The following is an 18,073-nucleotide window of genomic DNA, read 5'->3' as shown; positions in this document are numbered from 1 at the left end:
TGGGTTGGAAGGGACCTTAAAGCCCATCCAGTGCCACCCCCTGCCATGGGCAGGGACCCCTCCCACTAGCCCAGGTTGCCCAAAGCCGCATCCAGCCTGGCCTTGAACCCCTCCAGGGATGGGGCATCCACAGCTTCTCTGGGCACCCTGGGCCACTGCCTCACCCCCTGCACAGGAAAACATTTCTGCCTCACATCTCATCTCCATCTCCCCTCTTTCAGCTTCAAACCTTGAGAAGCTTGTGCATCTCAACGTGCTGCCATGTAGGGAAGCTGCCCATGAGCAGAAGCTGTCTCAGGTGACCCTGTTGTGAATCCAGCACCACAGTAAGCGTGGCCTGTGCCCTGTGAGCTGCAGCTTTGCACCAACTGCCTAAATCACACGGGAGGTTTAGCTGAGATGGGCAGCTGCTGGACACCCATCAGATGCTGAATCACTGATGAGACATGCTGCAGAGGGTTTAGAAATACTCCAGACCTGTCCAGTTCCTTTGCGTTGCCAATTGCAGCAGAGTTTCAGCCAGAGCGTTTGAGGGTGACTAACCCAGACAACATCAGCTTTCCGTGCCTGCACCCCTCCAACTCACCAGCAGACTGCCTGTGCCAGCGCAGAGAAGAGATGACAGCTTCAACGGCACCGACAGAGCACACAAGGGACCTCCGGGGCCGGGGAGACATGGTGAAGGCACCCACACACCTCCCCGGATGAAGGGTAAGGACTTGGAACTAGAAGTAGAGCTTCCCCACTTGGGAGCATCTTCCCTGCACACAGAGGATCCTGGTACTCCAGAGAGAGAAGCTGCAACCAGTGCAGATCCAGGACCAACGGTCAGAAAATGGCTCAATCTTGTCCTCCAGCCAGAGAAGCCGGTCAGCACTGGGGTGTAAGAACGCAGCCTGACAAGCAGTCATGCCGTTAGATGTACGAGTCAGGGTACAGAAGTACATCTGCTGTCATAAAGCTAACACCAAGTTCATCGCCCGACAAAGTGGAGCAAGAGATTTCATTGCAAAAGCAGAAGCACAAGCCAAGTGATTAAGTTTCTGTGCATGCTCAAGGGGCACTGGTCACTAGGTATTCAAATCTTAGGGAGGGTTTCCTTTTATGATAGAAGAGTTTTGGCAATCTAAGATCAATTATTCAAGCCTGCCTGGAAAACCATAATAGGTATTTAAATATGGCAAAGCAAAAAAAGGTCGTTTTTAAGGAGCTCAGAACACCATAAGCAGTCCACTGAAAGCTGAGGGAAGTGAGGACAGAAGAAAACAAATCCACTGACTCCTTGTAGAGCACTCAGTCAAAAAAAAAAAAAAAAAAAAAAAAAAACAAAAAACAAACCAAACGAAGATGAATTAGTGTTTCAGCCATGGATGAGCTTCAGTGGAAGCTTTGCTTCTGTCTCCATAGTCACACAACAGTTCTTCACCTGCTTGAGTGTCTCTGGAAGCTATGAGTATGAGATGAGGCACACCATCAATGTCATGAAGCTTTGCTTGACAGTTGCCATATTTTCTGTGATTAATCAGTCTTCCCGGACGAACTGTTTCCTTTGTAGCATCAACACAGTACGTTTTGCTGAGGTACTGAAAACAGTACATATAGCAGCCTGTGGCTGGATCTTGAGTGTACACAGCTCCTCGCTGTTTAGCATCAGTGAGATCCTCATGATACTCAACTACAAATTCTCCTCGATTAAAATGTTTAGTAGCGATTACTCCTCTCCCTTTGCCATCGATGTAATCAATCTTCATTCCTTCTTCTTTCCCACTTGTAATTAGCTCATCTATTTTCCTGCTCTCCTCAGTCTCCCATTCTGATTTGCTCTTCCTGGAACTTCTCCTAACTGGGTAATAATCTGTCACTTTTCAATGTTCTTCCTTGCGTTTTTCTCCTGGGTCCACGCTTTGCTTTAACCATCTTTTTCTGAGCTGGCTTTGCATTCGCCCCATCAGCACAGGCTGAAGGCAGGCGTGTCTTTTGAGTTTCTACAGTTTCTTGGTTTTGATCAGAGGAGGGCACCGAAGTATTGCACCCACTTTCTTTATCCTTCTGGTCTTCTGGTTCCATAGCACCTTCAATTATATATTGCCACCATTCTTTTTTTCATCTCCTTTCCTGTCGGTTTTGTTTAGAGTTTTTCCCTGACGTTTCACCTCCTGATACACGACAGAGTTTTCTTCTTGAAGCGGGGAGCGAGCACCAGGAGTTTTGTTGGGATTCAGGTCACTGTAGATTTTGGATTGACCAATAACCACATTCTCCCCACCGGCCCGGGGGCGGCCGGGGCTCTTCCTCTCGGTGCTTTCGGGTCTCGCCTCCTCCGCACCACCCACCCTGACCTTGGGCACGTTCTTCCCTTTCGCCATGGTGGCCCAGCACACGGGAACCCCCCGCAGTGTCCCAACAGCCCCCAAGGAGATCCCCTGCTGAAACCAACCGCTCCTTAGGGAGACGACGCGCTCTCCTCCGCAACCCCCATTGGTTTAACCGCCTGTCGATAACTGCCTCCGCGCCCTTGATTGGCGTGCAGAGCCGCAGCCCGCCTCTCTCGAGGGCCACAAAGATGCTCAGAGGCTGGATCACCTCTCCTGTGAAGAAAGGTGGAGGGAATGGGGCTTGGAGAAGAGAAGACTCTGGGGAGACCTCATTGCGACCTTCCAGTGTTTAAAGGGAGCCTGTAAACAGGAGGGGGAGCGAGTGACAGGACGAGGGGAATGGTTTTAAACTAAGAGAGGGGAGATTTAGGGTGGATATGAGGTGGGAATTTTTCATGCAGAGGGTGGTGAGGCAGTGGCCCAGGCTGCCCAGAGAAGCTGTGGATGCCCCATCCCTGGAGGGGTTCAAGGCCAGGCTGGATGAGGCCCTGGGCAGCGGCTCGAGTGGTTGACAGCCCTGCCCACAGCAGAGGGTTGAAACTAGATGATCTTTAAGGTCATTTTCAACCCAGGCCATTCCATGGTTCTATGATCCAGCCCCATCTGTGCATTCCCACATAGATGTGGTGGAGGAAGAGATGAAAGAGATTCTTTGAGCAACCTGGGCTAGTGGGAGGTGTCCCTGCCCATGGCAGGGGGTGGCACTGGATGGGCTTTAAGGTCCCTTCCAGCCCAAACCATCCTGTGATCCTATGATACTATGATCCAGTTCCTTTTACTTCCTTTGAACAAGTCAAACAAATCATGGAGCATGGAGCTCCATGGAGCAACCCAGCATCCCTTTGGGTTCCCATTCACCCTCCCCAGGAGGGCCACTGCCCAAACCAGCATCTTCCAGCACAAAGCATCCTTCCCTGGCCAGACTGTCCCGGTGTTACGGGACACTCTGGAGCTGAGAGTACCTCCTTCAAAAATGGGCAATGCTGGATGATCAGTGTCAAATTCATCCCTCCCATGTGGGCTAGCTGCTCTCCCACGCCTTCCAGTGCAATTGCACTGACCCCCTGCATTTGAAAAGCACTTCCAGGTTAGGCAGGCTGGGGATGGCCAACACCAGCCCTTTCCCACTCCACTCTGCTTGCCAGTTCCTAGCCCACTTGCTTGGTGGGCTGACCAGCTTCCATGGGGAATCAGAAATAGTTTAAAAGAAAAAAAGAAAAAAAATTAAGTCTTACCTGATTTTGAGAAAAGGAAGGGAGCCATGGGAGACTGAAAGCAGACCAGAGCAATTCACTCACCTAGAGCAGGACACTGAGCTGGACCTAAGCGAAGCCACAGCCCCCATCCTGCCCCATGGCAAAATGCTGCCCCAGGCTGGGGGCCTGGTTCCTGCAAACCAGAGTGGCTTGTGTGCCCTCACGCTCTGCTCCCAGATCTCTCCATCCTCCAGCCACACAGCCAGAGCTGAGCATGGAATGGAGGGAACGCAGCAGGACACGCGACAGGGTACCACGGCTGTGACCCCCACGCAGGCTGAATTCCTGCCTCTGTGCAGCCTGCAGACCCCTCTGCGTGGGGCACACCGGCCTTTCTCAGCTCCCTTGGGGAGCTCCAGCAGCAGCTGCCTCCTGCTCTGCATCCCCAGACTCTGCTCAGGAGCAAAGGGAGGGACAGGCTTTGGAAGCAGAGATGATGATGTTTGGATCTAAGCTACAGGAGCCTACAGAAGGGCACCATCCTCAAAGATTTGGGGGTGACACTGTCAGGGCACCCTTAAGTGTCCAGCTACTCCTGCCCTAATCTCATCATCCGGGAAAGAAGTGTTCAGCCCTCTCGCTAGAGATAAGACAAGCCAATGGCAGCTCTTAAAGTCTCATGGAGGATGTCAGGGCTCTGAAGTGTCTCAAGCCTCAAAAGGAGCTGGAATTGCAGAGCTCCTGCACTGTAAGAGCCTCCCTGCATTGTCCCTGGGGATCCCTGGAGGGCTCTGCAGTCCCACAGCACCACTCCCTGGCGATGAAGGGATGGGACCGGCTGTGCAGGGATGGGACCAGCTGTGCAGCCAGGGAGGAGCATGGATGGAGGCTGTTCCAGAGGCTGCCTCACCCTGCCAAGCACTGCCATCTCCAGAGGCAACCAGGTTCCTTCCTGCAGCAGCCAGGTCCAGGAGATGGGCACAAAAGTCAGCAGCTGCTCCAAACAGTGCCTGGGGTCAATCCATCACCGTCTTGCCCTGCCAGGAGGATGGGCTGTGAACCCCTGCAGCTAGACAGGAGTTCTCCTTCCCAAAGGGGAAAGGACCTTGAATTCAACCCTGCGGGCTGCTCTCGGACTCACACCAACACAGCCAGACCCTTTCCTGCGGAAAGATGCTACACTGCCAGATGCATCAATGGTCTTCCTGTTGAAAGTCTCCCCAAGGACACTAGCCTAAGTCCCCACTCCACCTCCTGCATCCCAGACTAAGCAGACCACCGTCTAAACAGCCTTTAACATCTTGGGTGCACACAGAGGCAAGACTGCAGCAGCGTGTCCTCCTTCTAGAGGACTTTAGCCAGAGAGCTGAGGGTTGTAGCCCTCGGTCAGGGCTGGTTGTGCTGTCCTGGAGAGAAGTGAGCTAGGACATACTGCTGGACAGGGCAAACGCGTGGATGTGGACATCCACAACGCGCAGCAGACTGGGAACCTGCAGAGGAAGAAGCAGGGGTCTTCTGCCCCTTGGAGCCCTGGTCACTGACCGTGATGAATGGAGAAAAGCCTTCGCCAAGCAGTGCCTAATATGAGAAAATCAACAAGGAAAGAAGGTCCAGAGAGTCCCTAGGGCTGACATTAGCTCTCAGAAAATAGCATGGAAAAGCACTGCTGATTTATGGGCAGACCTGATCACGTTCTCTAAGACACCAAAGACCACAGAAGTTGGAGTCCTAATGAGAGACTTTTTTTTTCTGCAAATCAGGTGAATACACCAAGCACACCTACTGCCAACAAAAGCTCCTGGGTGAGGACCCGCTTTCTGCCCAAACAGGATCCATCATCGCATACTCAGGGGCTAAGAGGGGATTTTGCTCTTACACTGTTGAGACCTGCTCTCCAGTTTGTTCAGCCCAAGCTGGCACAACTGCTCACCCTCGGCAGTGATACATACATCAAAATTAGCCAGGCCCAGCCCTACCTGTGAAGAGAAGGGGAACAAAATCCAAATGCTGGCAGAGGGCGGGAGTTAGCAGAAGAGCTGATCTGTCCCTCCCATCTCAGGAGCATTGCTCTCCTCGGTGCTCATAATCTGATTTTAGAGGCAAATTCCACTAATCTGGTATTGCTGCTCCCTCATCGGATGGGAATTTGGGGAGTGGCTCCAAGGGACTGCAAGGCAAGTGCCAGCCGAGGCTGAGTGCTGCAGAAGCAGGCTGCAGCAGTGCCAGCCACCCCTGGTAACATGAAGTCATAGGCTGGAGTGCCCATAGGACATCCTTTGATTGTTTTAAGCAGTTTGTGGAAGGAAGAGAAGACAGACTTACCCCAGCTCTCTTGTTACCATCTGCCAAAGTCAAATAGCAACTGCACAGAGCGATAGCAAACCATGGATTGGCATTCAGGAACTGGCTGGGCTTCCCTCTCCAAAATAAACACTTACTCATGGTACATTTTACTGAACCGTGGTTTAATTTAACAATCTACTGTTGCTATGTCTGTACAACATTGTACAAAATATAATCAAAAAGAATACTTTAGCCCCACATAAATGTTTGACTGGTTGTCTGAGGATCCAGTGGCTTTGAGTCTTTGATCTACACTCTCCTGTCTTCTAGATGCTGTCATCAAAGTACCTTTGGTGCTGAGGCTACAATGCTATACGTTCATACAGTCATCATAACATTTTGCTTTCCGCTCTCCTTCTCCGCTCAGTGATGGAATCCCCCTGGCATGGCAGAAGACCTCTGGTGGTACCTCATATTTCTGGTCAAACATGAAAGATTTTTTTAACCTCTTTTTGCATTAGGCAAAAACATTCTAGCAATGTCATGAGGTAGGGGCAGTTATGTTTCAAAGGCAATACTAATGTGGTGGTTTAGGACCAACAGATCCTTTTCTACAGCACTTGCTATAGTATTTTTTTTTAAGTACAGCATTGACTTGCTCACACTAATACAACTGCTTCTAGATTTCCATTCATTCCCATCAATGCATTTTCACTGTGAGGAGCACTACCCCATGTTAGCCTAGCCTGAGAATTTATCTCTTGCCCAGATAAAACTAGCAGGCAGATAGTCTTTTCAACGTAGAGGTTAAGGTAAATAATACACTTAGCTGCTACTAGTAGTGGAATACATGCTTCTACCAGAATTAGGAAACCTGCTGAGAATTACATGGAGTCTAAAATGATTGCTTCGGCTTAGAAAACCTCATGCTAAAAGGCCGGCTTCATAGATCTCTGGTGTCAAGAAATATTCTTGTGGCAGCCCAACAGCAGGCGAGTGGTGTGTCAGAACAGTCTCTCATGCCTGTGTTCTCCATGAAAAGTTTGATTTTGTCCAATTATTTTTTCCTCTCATTTTCTGTGTTCCTGAAGCTTCTAATCTGTATTTTAAAGGTCTAGAGGAAAGCCATGATCATTACAAAAAGATACAATGCTCTTGGAGTTTTTTTTTCCCCATGTTGACTACAATGCAGCATCATGTTCAAAATGCAACTACTGGATCTGAAATATAAAATGCTCAGACTATAATGCACATCTCAAAATAAATACATAGCCTTCACATAGACCAGTTCTCAGTCAAAGCCTTCTCATTCACGCAGTAGTGCAGAGGTGTTCTCAGGAAGGTCATCCTACAGGGTGGAGTCTGAAAAGAAGAGAAAGAGAGAAGTAACTCAATATTGTAACGAGGGAGATAGTCTGTAAAGTTTACTGGAAGGGGATCTGAAACGTTATGGGACCAAAAAGACCAACATCTGCAAAAGGATTACAGGGATTTAACTGACTAATTTATCCACTCATATAATCATAGAATCATAGTATCATAGAATCATTAAGGTTGGAAAAGACCTCAAGGATCATCAAGTCCAACCGTCAACCCAATCCCATCCAACCCACTAACCCATGTCCCGAGGCCCCACATCGACACATTTCTTGACCCCCTCCAGGGATGGTGACTCCACCACTTCCCTGGGCAGCCTGTTCCAATGCCTCATCACTCTTGCAGTGAGGAAATTTTTTCTAATATCCAGTCTAAACCTCCCCTGGCGCAACTTGAGGCTGTTTCCTCTTGTCCTATCACTTGTTACTTTAGAGAAGAGTAACAGTAATCTCACTGACAAGTTCCGAATTGCATTAAAAGGAAAATATTTGACTCAAAGTACAGGACATTTCATAACGAACTGAATAAAATTGCCAACAATATTTATCCACAAGTATATCCACCATGAGCCTATCCTCAGTCAACAACACTGATTCTCTGTTCCCATCAGGATCCCCAATGACCCTATTTAACTTATACCATGTCCTTCTCTTTCCTCCCCTCTCATTGCCTTTGGCCACCTAACACCAGCGTTTTGCTCACTGCTTCACCTAACCTTTCACATCTTGCAGGATCTTCTCTTCTGCAGCTCCTGCACTGTAGAAAAATCGAACCTAGATATTACCTTACCAAATGAAGATGGGATATAAAATATAAAAGATTTGCTGTAGGTCAACCAAAACCTCTGGCTCATGTAGAAATCCCTTGTAATTCTCATATCTGCCTTTTCATTTGTATTTGTGTTTCATACTTGATCACGAGTAAGATAATTAAAAATCCAATGAAGCAGTCCAAATATGCTGTGCCTTGTCAGGAAATAAAGCCGTATGGCTCCCATGGTTAAGGCATCTTGACAGCAATGACATATCTTGACATCACACGACAAAGGAAGAGAAGCATTAAAGATTGTTACCTTTAATGGTGAGGAAGGCTTTGCTGAATGCACGGCCAACTTCATTGGAGGCTTCTACCTTATATTCTCCTTCGTCTTGTTTTGTGACACCGAGGACGACCAGGGAGCAGACACCAAAGTCGTTTGTGCAAAAATAGGCCGGATCACTGGAGAGGTCTCTGTTGTCCTTGTACCAGATGATCTTTGGAGGTGGATGGCCTCCAACCGCACAGCTCATGCGGCACTCGCTCCCCGTAGTCACCACATGAGGCTTCAACGGGACAAGGAATCTTGGGTGCTGGTTTTGATTAACTCCCCTGTACTTCTGTGGTTTGACTTGAATTTCAGCTGAAAAAAAAACACCAACATACAAACACACACTGAGATACTGCTTCACAGCAAGAGAAAGTCAGGATTTCAAGGACTGGTTCTGAATCACAGCACTTGGTGGTGCAGAATGTCTGGTGTCCTGCGCTGCAAATTGCAAGAGATCCCATCCACCTATGGACTGTAATCCGTGTTTCTTCTCAAATTAGCCAGAATTTAGCTTTGAAGTCAGAAAGTTTGGTTTCTGCAAAACTTAAGCCTCAGATTTTGCTGGGAATTGAGTTTGTGGTGAATTACATATTAATATTAATTATAATGGCTGGAAATAAAGGATCTATCTGCACAATGCCCATGCAGAAAGGACAAGCCTTCCCTGCCAAACTGGAATTTCTTTGGCTATTTCTATGCTTTCTTGTTCTGGGCAACTAAATGTTCAGTGGTGTGTTAGAAACAGTGAAAAGAACAAAGCATGACAACACACAGGTAAACATTTGTAAAAGCTGTTTTACCCTTTTGTTTTCGAATTGTCCAAGGCTGCACAGTTTCAGATGGACCACTGCCTCCCAAGGCATTTTTTGCCACAACCCTAAAGTAGTACTCCCGGCCTGGGATCAGTTTGGTGAACGTGAACTTGTTGGTGTAGATCAGGTCACCCACCACACGCCACAAGCCCTTCTGGGATTCCCGTTTCAGGACCGTGTAGTAGAGATTATTTTCCCATTTCTCAGATGGTGATGGCTCCCAGGTTACTGTCACAGTGTTTGGCACATTCTCTTCCAATTGAATAGGTCCAGGCGATTGTGGGATATCTGTCAGATGAAGGCAAATAACATAAAAGATTTAGGGAAAGCAACACAGTACAGAACCCTAAAAACTTTGAGTCCCTTCTATGTCAGGGGGCTGAGTAAACATCCTGGTCATTAGAAGGGACAAAATTTCATTCCTTCTCCAGTCACACAAACTCATTTACTATTAACTGAACTTCAGCTGTATGACACCTGCATTGCTGGGCCTCCTTCCCTTCTTACAGGGAGGAGATGAGGGCTGGTACAGCTAAACTTTTTCACCTCTATGGGAGACAGCATGTAGAGCTGTTGTAGCTATGAGTAAACATCCTACAGCCTGCTGCTGACTAACCCTGGACTGTTACAAAGAGCATGAGCTGCTCTCCCATGGTTTGCACTGTCCATCTGTGTTGCCCTGCCTTTTTAAGCAGAGTCACTCTGGAAGCTGGGTGTAACTTCAATCAGCAGATTGCTCTGTCCTGTAGACTCAGACAAGCGATATCACAAAGTGGCCAGACTGAATCTCACGGAAAATCGTACTCTCGTTCTCCCTGTGCCTGCATGGCTTCACAGCATCAGAGCTCACCGTCCTGAACTTCGTTTGTCGCCTACTGATTGCCTGCTGTTGCCTTCTCACAGTAAATCCAGATGTACATATGGCAGAGAGTGAGTTACCTGTAACCTGAACTTGGAAGCTGAAAGCTTCTCTCTTCCCTAACGCATTCTGGACCTCAACAGTGTAGGTGCCGCTGTCAGTGAACTCAGCTGCTCCAATCAACAGCTGGCTGGTACCATCTTCGGTGTTTACTGTCGCCCGGTTTGGAAGAGGAAGCCCATCCTTTAACCAGGTCACCACTGGATCTGGAGATGCCTGTAAAGAACAACACGAGATATAGCTCTCTTTTTTTTCTTCCAGATGGCATCTTTACATCTTTAGATTTATTATCTTGTCCCGAATGTACACCTACATGACACAGTAAAGTAATATATAGAAATATGGATCCAAGATGGAGCTCAGAGCTCTGGATAAAGGGCTGCTCTAAAGTTTCTTTGTAATTTCTCGCTTTCTCTTTTAAGAAAGTTAACCTGAACACCTTACTACAATAACAATGTCAAACAAGCTGTGCTAGATGACATCAGTAGTCAATATTTTCTACTTTTAAAAGATCTGCTGGTTTTGAAAAGAAAAAACATCCTCAAAGTCTTTATTTCTGTTGTGCATTCTTTGGTCTCTGTTCTCCAAGGGATTAGGAGAAAGGCCAACAAATATGCACACTTTGCCTTCATCAACTTCTTCAAGGTATCCCAGACTTTATCTGTGTTTTCCCCAGCTGACATCAAAGCACACGGGATTTCTGTCACTGCATTTCTCAAGTCACACAGCTTAAGTCCTGCTGCTTAGTAAGACAAACATAGTCAAGAGCATGTTCCTAGAAACACTACCCCAAGGCCTTCTGAGGGAGTCAGAGGGAAATCGACTGATTTTTAAACTCTAAGTATGACAGATGAGTACCAGCTGACGATAATATCGATATGGTTGGATGGGCAGCATTGTGCCTTGTTTGCAGAGGGTAATGAATGACCATAATCTCATCAAACACTGATGCCAAGAGTGACAGCTGAATTCTTGCTCATGTTTCCCTCGTGCAGAAAGTATACGCAGCACAGGCAGGTTACAGGATGCGCCCAGTGTCTTGTAAACAAAATCCCACGCCAAGAAAACAGTAGCTCAGTTTTCATGTCTGCTGTTGACTGCAACACCAAAACAGAAGGAGAATTCTTACAAAGACATTTGAATGCTTACTTCAAAGGGAATAGTCACTCGGATGGTATTTCCTGCTTTTATAACCAGGAAGCTTTTCGCTGTGTCATCAATTAGTAACCTGGGAGAAACTGGAAAAGACAGGGATTACAATAAAAAGTTGTACATTATTACAGCCTGACAAAGTCATCTGCATGTGTCCGATACCCTTAATGCCTTTCCAACATCCAGGCTGCAGGCTGCTGATAAACTCATAGTGGTACTGTGGATAAAAAGCTCCTAGATTCAGCACCAGAGTTTACACTTTTCAAATTTTATTACTATTTATTTATCACTATGGCTAAACAAGGGGAAAGATGTAAAAAGACATTCACAACAATGTTTTTATACATGTGATGTCGCAATCACAGAGAAATTGGCTCTTTGACACCCTTTACCCAATCCCATCGATGATCTTTTGTGTAAAATTATATCTGGGGAAAAGGAAATTGCAATGGACACTTATGAAATATACGTGCAATAATGAGGCCAGAACATCCTCAGGAAACCAGCCTGAGTTTATTAAAAATAATATTTTTAGCAGTTAAAATATTTTTCTTTCTTTTCTCTTTTCATGGATATAATATACTATTGTATTTAGCATTTCTAATAGTTCTAAATTGTATTCAGCGTTTCCAGTTTCAAACTGAAAAAACTGCTTCTCAGATGGACTTGTATTTATCTATTTACTGATTGATTTTAGAAAAGTCTCCAGGCACAGGCCAAAAGTAGACATTTTCACTTAGGACACAAGTTAAGGAAGATGAATCTCTCACAGAATTATCTCTTACTTCTCTATTTCTGCAGTGCTCCCAAACAGCAAGAAAAAAAAACAGAGATCAAGATTGTAAATAAAGATGACAAAGTGAAAATGGTGAAAACTACAAAATTAAAAAGGAAAATAAAGCTTACAAAAAACAACATAACAATTGCAATCTAAGAGAATGAAATAAAATGTCTAATTCCATAAGACTTTATAAAAATAGACGGAAAACTATTTTTCCCTTAAAAGAGCATGGGTGGTCATAAGGTATGTGTGGTTTCTGTCTGGTGATCATGACGGTGGTATAGCTCTGCCCAGGGGGCAAAATGTAAATCTGAGGAGAAAATACAGCTCTGGGGGTTCTGTTATCATAATGAGTCTTTAACATGAGCTGAACACTGTGCGGTACACATTTATTGTCAGTTAAATCTTCAGCATTTCCTGAGGAGGTGACCAAATAAGTCCAGACTCTAGAGGAGTAAGGTAATACTTGTCCTTCTGCTACAGTCTGGGACTTGGAAGAAGCTCGTCACCGTGACCTACAGACCTTGCTGCATCCTGTTACCTATAGAATGACCACGTTCATTCTGAAAGCAGGCCACCTTCACTTACCTATAGGAGGAGCAGCTTCGATACAAGCGTCAACCTCTGCGGCCTCTCCTGGGCCACTGTCGTTGACGGCTCTGACGCGGAAGAAGTACATCTCCTTGGCTTGGAGGCCTTTAACTGTGTAAGTGGTCGCCTCTATGGGGAAAGTGTTGCATTTGGTCCAGGTGAGGTTGTTAGAAGACCGCATCTCCACCTCGTAGCCTTTCACGTCACCCCCATCTTTTGCGTCAGGTCTCTTCCATGTCAGGGTGACGCTACTGCTGTTACTGCTGCTCACTTTAAGGTCCTGCACTTGACCGGGAGATTCTGAAAAGAGAAATTTTATTTAAACTATTTTTCTAGGATTTCTGGCCCCTCTTTTCAGTCACTTTCTGAGATTCCCCAACATTATTGTAGTGCACTGGATATCCACCCTGCTGTCTTGCCTCCAGCTTGTCCCAGTTCTTCAAAGCCGGATCCAGGTACCTGGTCCTGACAGCTGTGCAGTACAATCGGCAACACTCCTGAAACAGCCTGCAACCCCTCCTGAATAGTTCTCCACACTGCACATAACTCCCACACAGGGAGTCTGCCACATCTTGACTTAAGACAACAAACAGGAAATCCATCCATTCCTTCCCTCATGCTGATAGCGGATTCTCAGCCATGAAACATTCCCCAGCTACACGATCTTTGTCTTCACATACATTTACAAAGCATTTAAACACACTGCCTCTCCACTAACATTGCCAATCTACATCCAGCTTTACGTATCCCCAAGCTAGAAGGATGGGGGGCAGTGCACTTACTCGTGGAATCCCGCGCAAAGACAGGCTCTGATGGTCCACTGGCATCTCCTACGCCAGCAGCATTGACAGCTGCCACGCGGAATTCATACTGCAGACCTCTCTTGAGATCGGTCATCTTTAGCTTCTTGTCTGCAGAAAGAAAAGGAACATGTTGGCTCAGGTGAGCTGTTCCCCAAGCAGGTGAGGGTGAGACGATGTTGTACTTTACTCCATGTAGAATTGTGGACTGAATAATTCTCAGGAGCCATGTACAAATGCTGTCACTGATTCCCTTGCCCTTCCCTATCCAAGTGCACGTGTACTTCTGGGATGTGTTCATTGTATTCCGTTTCAAATAAAACAGCACTTGAGAGCTGTTAAGTTAGAGAAAGGATAAATACTGCTTTTCCTCATGGGATAATCCTAAACTCTTCTATACCAGATAAGAAGTCCTAGCTTGCACCTGGTAGATAGTGCTAGCTACAGTCAAAACCCATTTTGGAGCTCATACACATCACTTGGGTTTCCTTATATTCCTTGCATCTATAAAGTCCTCTCTGCCAATTCCTAGCATGAGGACTAAGGACAGTAGTTCTACATGTGAAGAGAAGACTTCAGTTCCAGAAATTGAAGACATTGGTTTATCTATAGAGGAGCTACATCCCAGGATGCAGCAGTGAGCTTCTCTGCACTCTCTTCTCCAGCCATATGCTTGCACACAATCTAGAACAGACCATAATCATCCTCCCAGGCATTCAGCTGTATATAAGCCCAAGACATGGCTGTTTTGCTATGGCACAGCTGTGAAACCTTAGTTGTAAGAAAAATGTAGTTGTGAGAAAATGCGTACACTAGGGCTGTGAAAGATAAGAAGGTAAAACTTCAGACAGGGGTAATATGGTTGTGATGGGAACAGTCAGCAGCTCAAGAATTCAAGAGGAAAAACACTGATGTGAAACAGTGTAAGATCCTAAGCACCTCCTGAACCCGCCTGACCTTTTTGCCATTTTCAAGTCTTCCAGTCTGTTCCAGGATCTAAGCTACCTACCTGCTATAGGCACATTGTTCACTGGTAGCCAGGTCGTGGTACCCTTCTTGCGTTTTTGAACAATATATCCCACAATTCGGGAACTGCCAGTTCTACGAGGTGCTTTCCAGCATATTGTGATGGTGTCTCTGCTGGCACTGACAATCTCAGGGGGATCTGGGGCACCAGGTGAAGCTAGAAAGAGATCAGTGTTTCACTATTAGCAGGTATATTTTTATTGCAAGACAAGAAAGTGTTCTGTGTCATTTTTAATTCCAGTTTCCACAAGGTATTCATCTGGATGTGTTCTGAAAACCCGAGACCCGAAGCTGTGCATCCTATTCCCCACGCAAACAGGATCCAACATGGACCTCTGTTCCTGAATTTTGTTTTCATGAATGACCTGCTATCATCACGACTGATGAATTGTCAGCCAATGGAGTGAGGCATGTACATTCTACATGGCAGGAAAAGTCAGCATTATTCTTACTTTTAATGACAGATACTGGAAACAGAATGGATTTTCTTATCTCTCTGCACTCAAAATACAAGGCTTCTCATAATCATGAGAGGTAGAATTTAGGAAGAAGAAAATTAGAAATAGAATAGGGCATTTCTTTCTCTCTTGTCCTACATTCATACTCATGGCAAAACTGCTCTAGTATTTAAACTCATTGAAGGACAAAGAATAGAATTGGTTGTTTGGAAATCAGGGGCATGAAGTGGTCATACTGAAAAATGCTGTACATACGGAGACACTCCTTTGCCTATGGAGTTAAGAAAAGGCCTCAGATGTTCCCTTTGTAGCCACTCTGGGAAAAATTTTCTCTGACCCTGATGCACGTTGCATTCCCCCCAGGAAACTTGCTTTCCATTCAGAATGGAGCATAACTGAGAACATAATGCCATGTCACTCAGTATCACCAAAGCCTACAATAAACTTCTAGTCTTGATGTGCAATCTCTACAGATTTGTGTGAAGACTTCACCGCTGTGATTCAAATATAGATCTGTACCAACATCCAAAATGCGGTGAGTTTTCTTTGATGTCAGCTTTGATAATGAATTTCCCAGATGGTTGTTGAACACAATCATGAAAAGTTCTTCCTTACCTTGACTGACAGCCTTCACTTCCTCCGATTCCAGTGGGTCACTAGTTCCCTCGGCGTTCACAGCTCTCACCCTGAAGTAGTAGCTCATGTCTTGTTCCACTTTGTTGGTAGTGAAGGTAGTGCAGCTCTTGGGGGTTTCTCCCAGAGGCACCCAGTCACTATCGCCCACCTTCTGTCTCTCGACAATGTAGCTTTGCACTGGTTTGCCCCCATCATCCTTGGGGGGCTTCCACTGAATGGTGATGTCACTTGCAGAGCTTTCTACTATTTTGATGGGTCCTGCAGGTGGCTGGGGCTTGTCTGAAAAGATGAACACGGGAAGAGTATGAGTTGGCTCCAGGTACACATGTGCTCCTGGGTTTGGAGCAGACGCTGTCTCTTGCTCACCAGCTGAGACACTCACTTTCTGATGGAATGCAGGCAAAGCTGCAGAACGGGGGCTGGGCACTTGAATTCAAAACATCCACTCTTCTAACCTTTATCAAGGCAGGGGGGAAGCCAGGCCCTTGTTCCACAATGATAACTGTTCTCATAAGCACTGCACCAATTCAGCTTGCTTGTAAGGAAGAAGGCCATTTCTGCTCTTCCAAAAGAGCACAGACATTTATGGTAGGGCTGAGTTTGGCCTTGATAATCTATTTTAGATTTGCTCGTTGCACATAGTCCCATGTCCCACAGTCACCCAACATTCAAAACTCAGCTGCTGAGGCTGTGCAAAACCAAACCAGATTTGTGTTACCTTGTACTAAACGGCAAGAAACATTTAATCAATCTTTGCTTATAACCTAGTTTAGTAGAAAATTACATAGTCTCGTTCATCTTGGAATACCCAGTAGCTCTAAATAAGATGTCACCAGTGTTCACGGGTTCCCTGACAAAGCTTTACAATGAAGCCACACTGGATGTTATGGGGCTCTTACCTATTACCACAAGCTTTAAGTTGATCTCCAGGACCCCACTGTCGTTCTTCAGCCTGACTTTGTAATCCCCACAGTCCTTTCTCTCACTGTTGGCGATGGACAGCATGGTATAGGTCTCTGTTTTATCCACACGAAGCCTTGTGTCATCTGCTAGCTCCATTCTGTCCTTCAGCCATGTTGCCCTGATTGGCAGTCGGCCTTCAAAAGGGATCTTGATCTTTACGTTCTGTCCTGCCTTGGCCACAGTAGGAACACTTGTTAAGTTTTTGAGGAGAACTTTGTCAACCTGTGGAGGATCTAAGCAGATGATACAAAGTCATAAAAAACTGAAGTTCAAAGAGGATAAGGCTCACCTTGAAGGAAGGGCTTCCCTCACGATGCTGCCAATAACACTTAGAAGCTCACAATATTTAGATCTTCACCTGTAGTTGCATGCTCAGTGCTTCACATACACACATGTACTTTGCTACAGGATAATTATCACAAAGTATTCGTGTATCATACTGTCCTTTTCACTGGAGCAAATTTCTCATAGGCAATACACTGAACACAAGAATGAAGAATCTGGTGTGATAAAGCATTACGTGCACCCCAAAAACTTTGAGTTAATAATAGAAGCTATTCAGGAAGGCTCCCTAGTTAAATTTGTAAATACAAAATGCACCAACCTGTACAAAAACTCCCATTTATGTGGTAATTCTTTATTATAAAGTTGTCTCAACAACCAGCTGTAGGTCTCTGAGAAAATGTGTTATGCTTCAAGCACATGAAGGCTAGCATACCGCATTGGTAGTTTGAATAGACTCACCTTCAACAAAAATCGAAGCTTCAGTCTTTATATCTCCACCTTCAAATCTGTATCTCCCAGCATGAATATCTTCCACTTTGTTAATAATTAGTTTGTGGACTAGACCTTCCTTTTCAAAACAGACTCCATCCATGCTTGTTAACTACAAGGGAAAGCACATAGACCCATTCTTAAAACAAAAGAAGAAAAAGGACAATCCAAACTTAAACTGGACAGAGAAGAATTTGAAATGTAATTGAAAATACTTATGAATGACATGCATTTTAATTACAATATTCTGAGATTACTCATCTGGAATGTTTCATATAAGCATTAGCAACACAGTCCCCACAAAGACTTGATTCAAAGTCCAATAAAATACATTTTAGTAAAATCTCCAAGCTCTCTTTTTTCTACTCTTAATGACAAAACCTTTGGCCCATGCTTGAGAATGACATCTCAGAACCGCTACAGTATCATCTGGATCCCACAACTGGAATAACTCTTCAGTGTTGTTTTGGAACATAGAATATGATGTCTATGCTTGATATTAAGCACTAATTTGAAAGAGTACTCTTCACGTTATGCCTTCCCTTGCTTTTTGCATATTTCTCTCATTCATCAAGGAAAAGAAAAAGGATTGCATTGCAAGGAAGAGACCCACACCATCTCCACCTGTAAAAAAGAATGAAAACACAAAGCCTCCTGCTGTCAGCAAGAATGGAAATGTCTTGCAGCAGGAAGGGTGAGAAGTAGTGCTGGGTTTCTAGCAGGAGTTTTATTATCAACAGGCTCCTGAAGAATCCTTCCAGGGCTGTACTCAGGCTACAGTAAGACTGGCAGAGGGAAGGACACCTTGACGTGTCACTCGATAAGAGGTAGAGCCAGAGAGCA

General features: G+C 45.6%; 1 pseudogene; it reads right to left on the bottom strand.

The window, feature by feature from the left end:
- Positions 1-1,352: 1,352 nt before the first annotated feature.
- LOC104468634 lies at positions 1,353-2,366 on the bottom strand (annotated as a pseudogene).
- Between the last annotated feature and the right edge of the window lie 15,707 nt (positions 2,367-18,073).

This window comes from Pterocles gutturalis, unplaced genomic scaffold (assembly GCF_000699245.1).
Source record: "Pterocles gutturalis isolate BGI_N339 unplaced genomic scaffold, ASM69924v1 scaffold5760, whole genome shotgun sequence".
Lineage (NCBI taxonomy): Eukaryota > Metazoa > Chordata > Aves > Pterocliformes > Pteroclidae > Pterocles > Pterocles gutturalis.
This window is presented reverse-complemented; position numbering and strand designations above follow the sequence as displayed.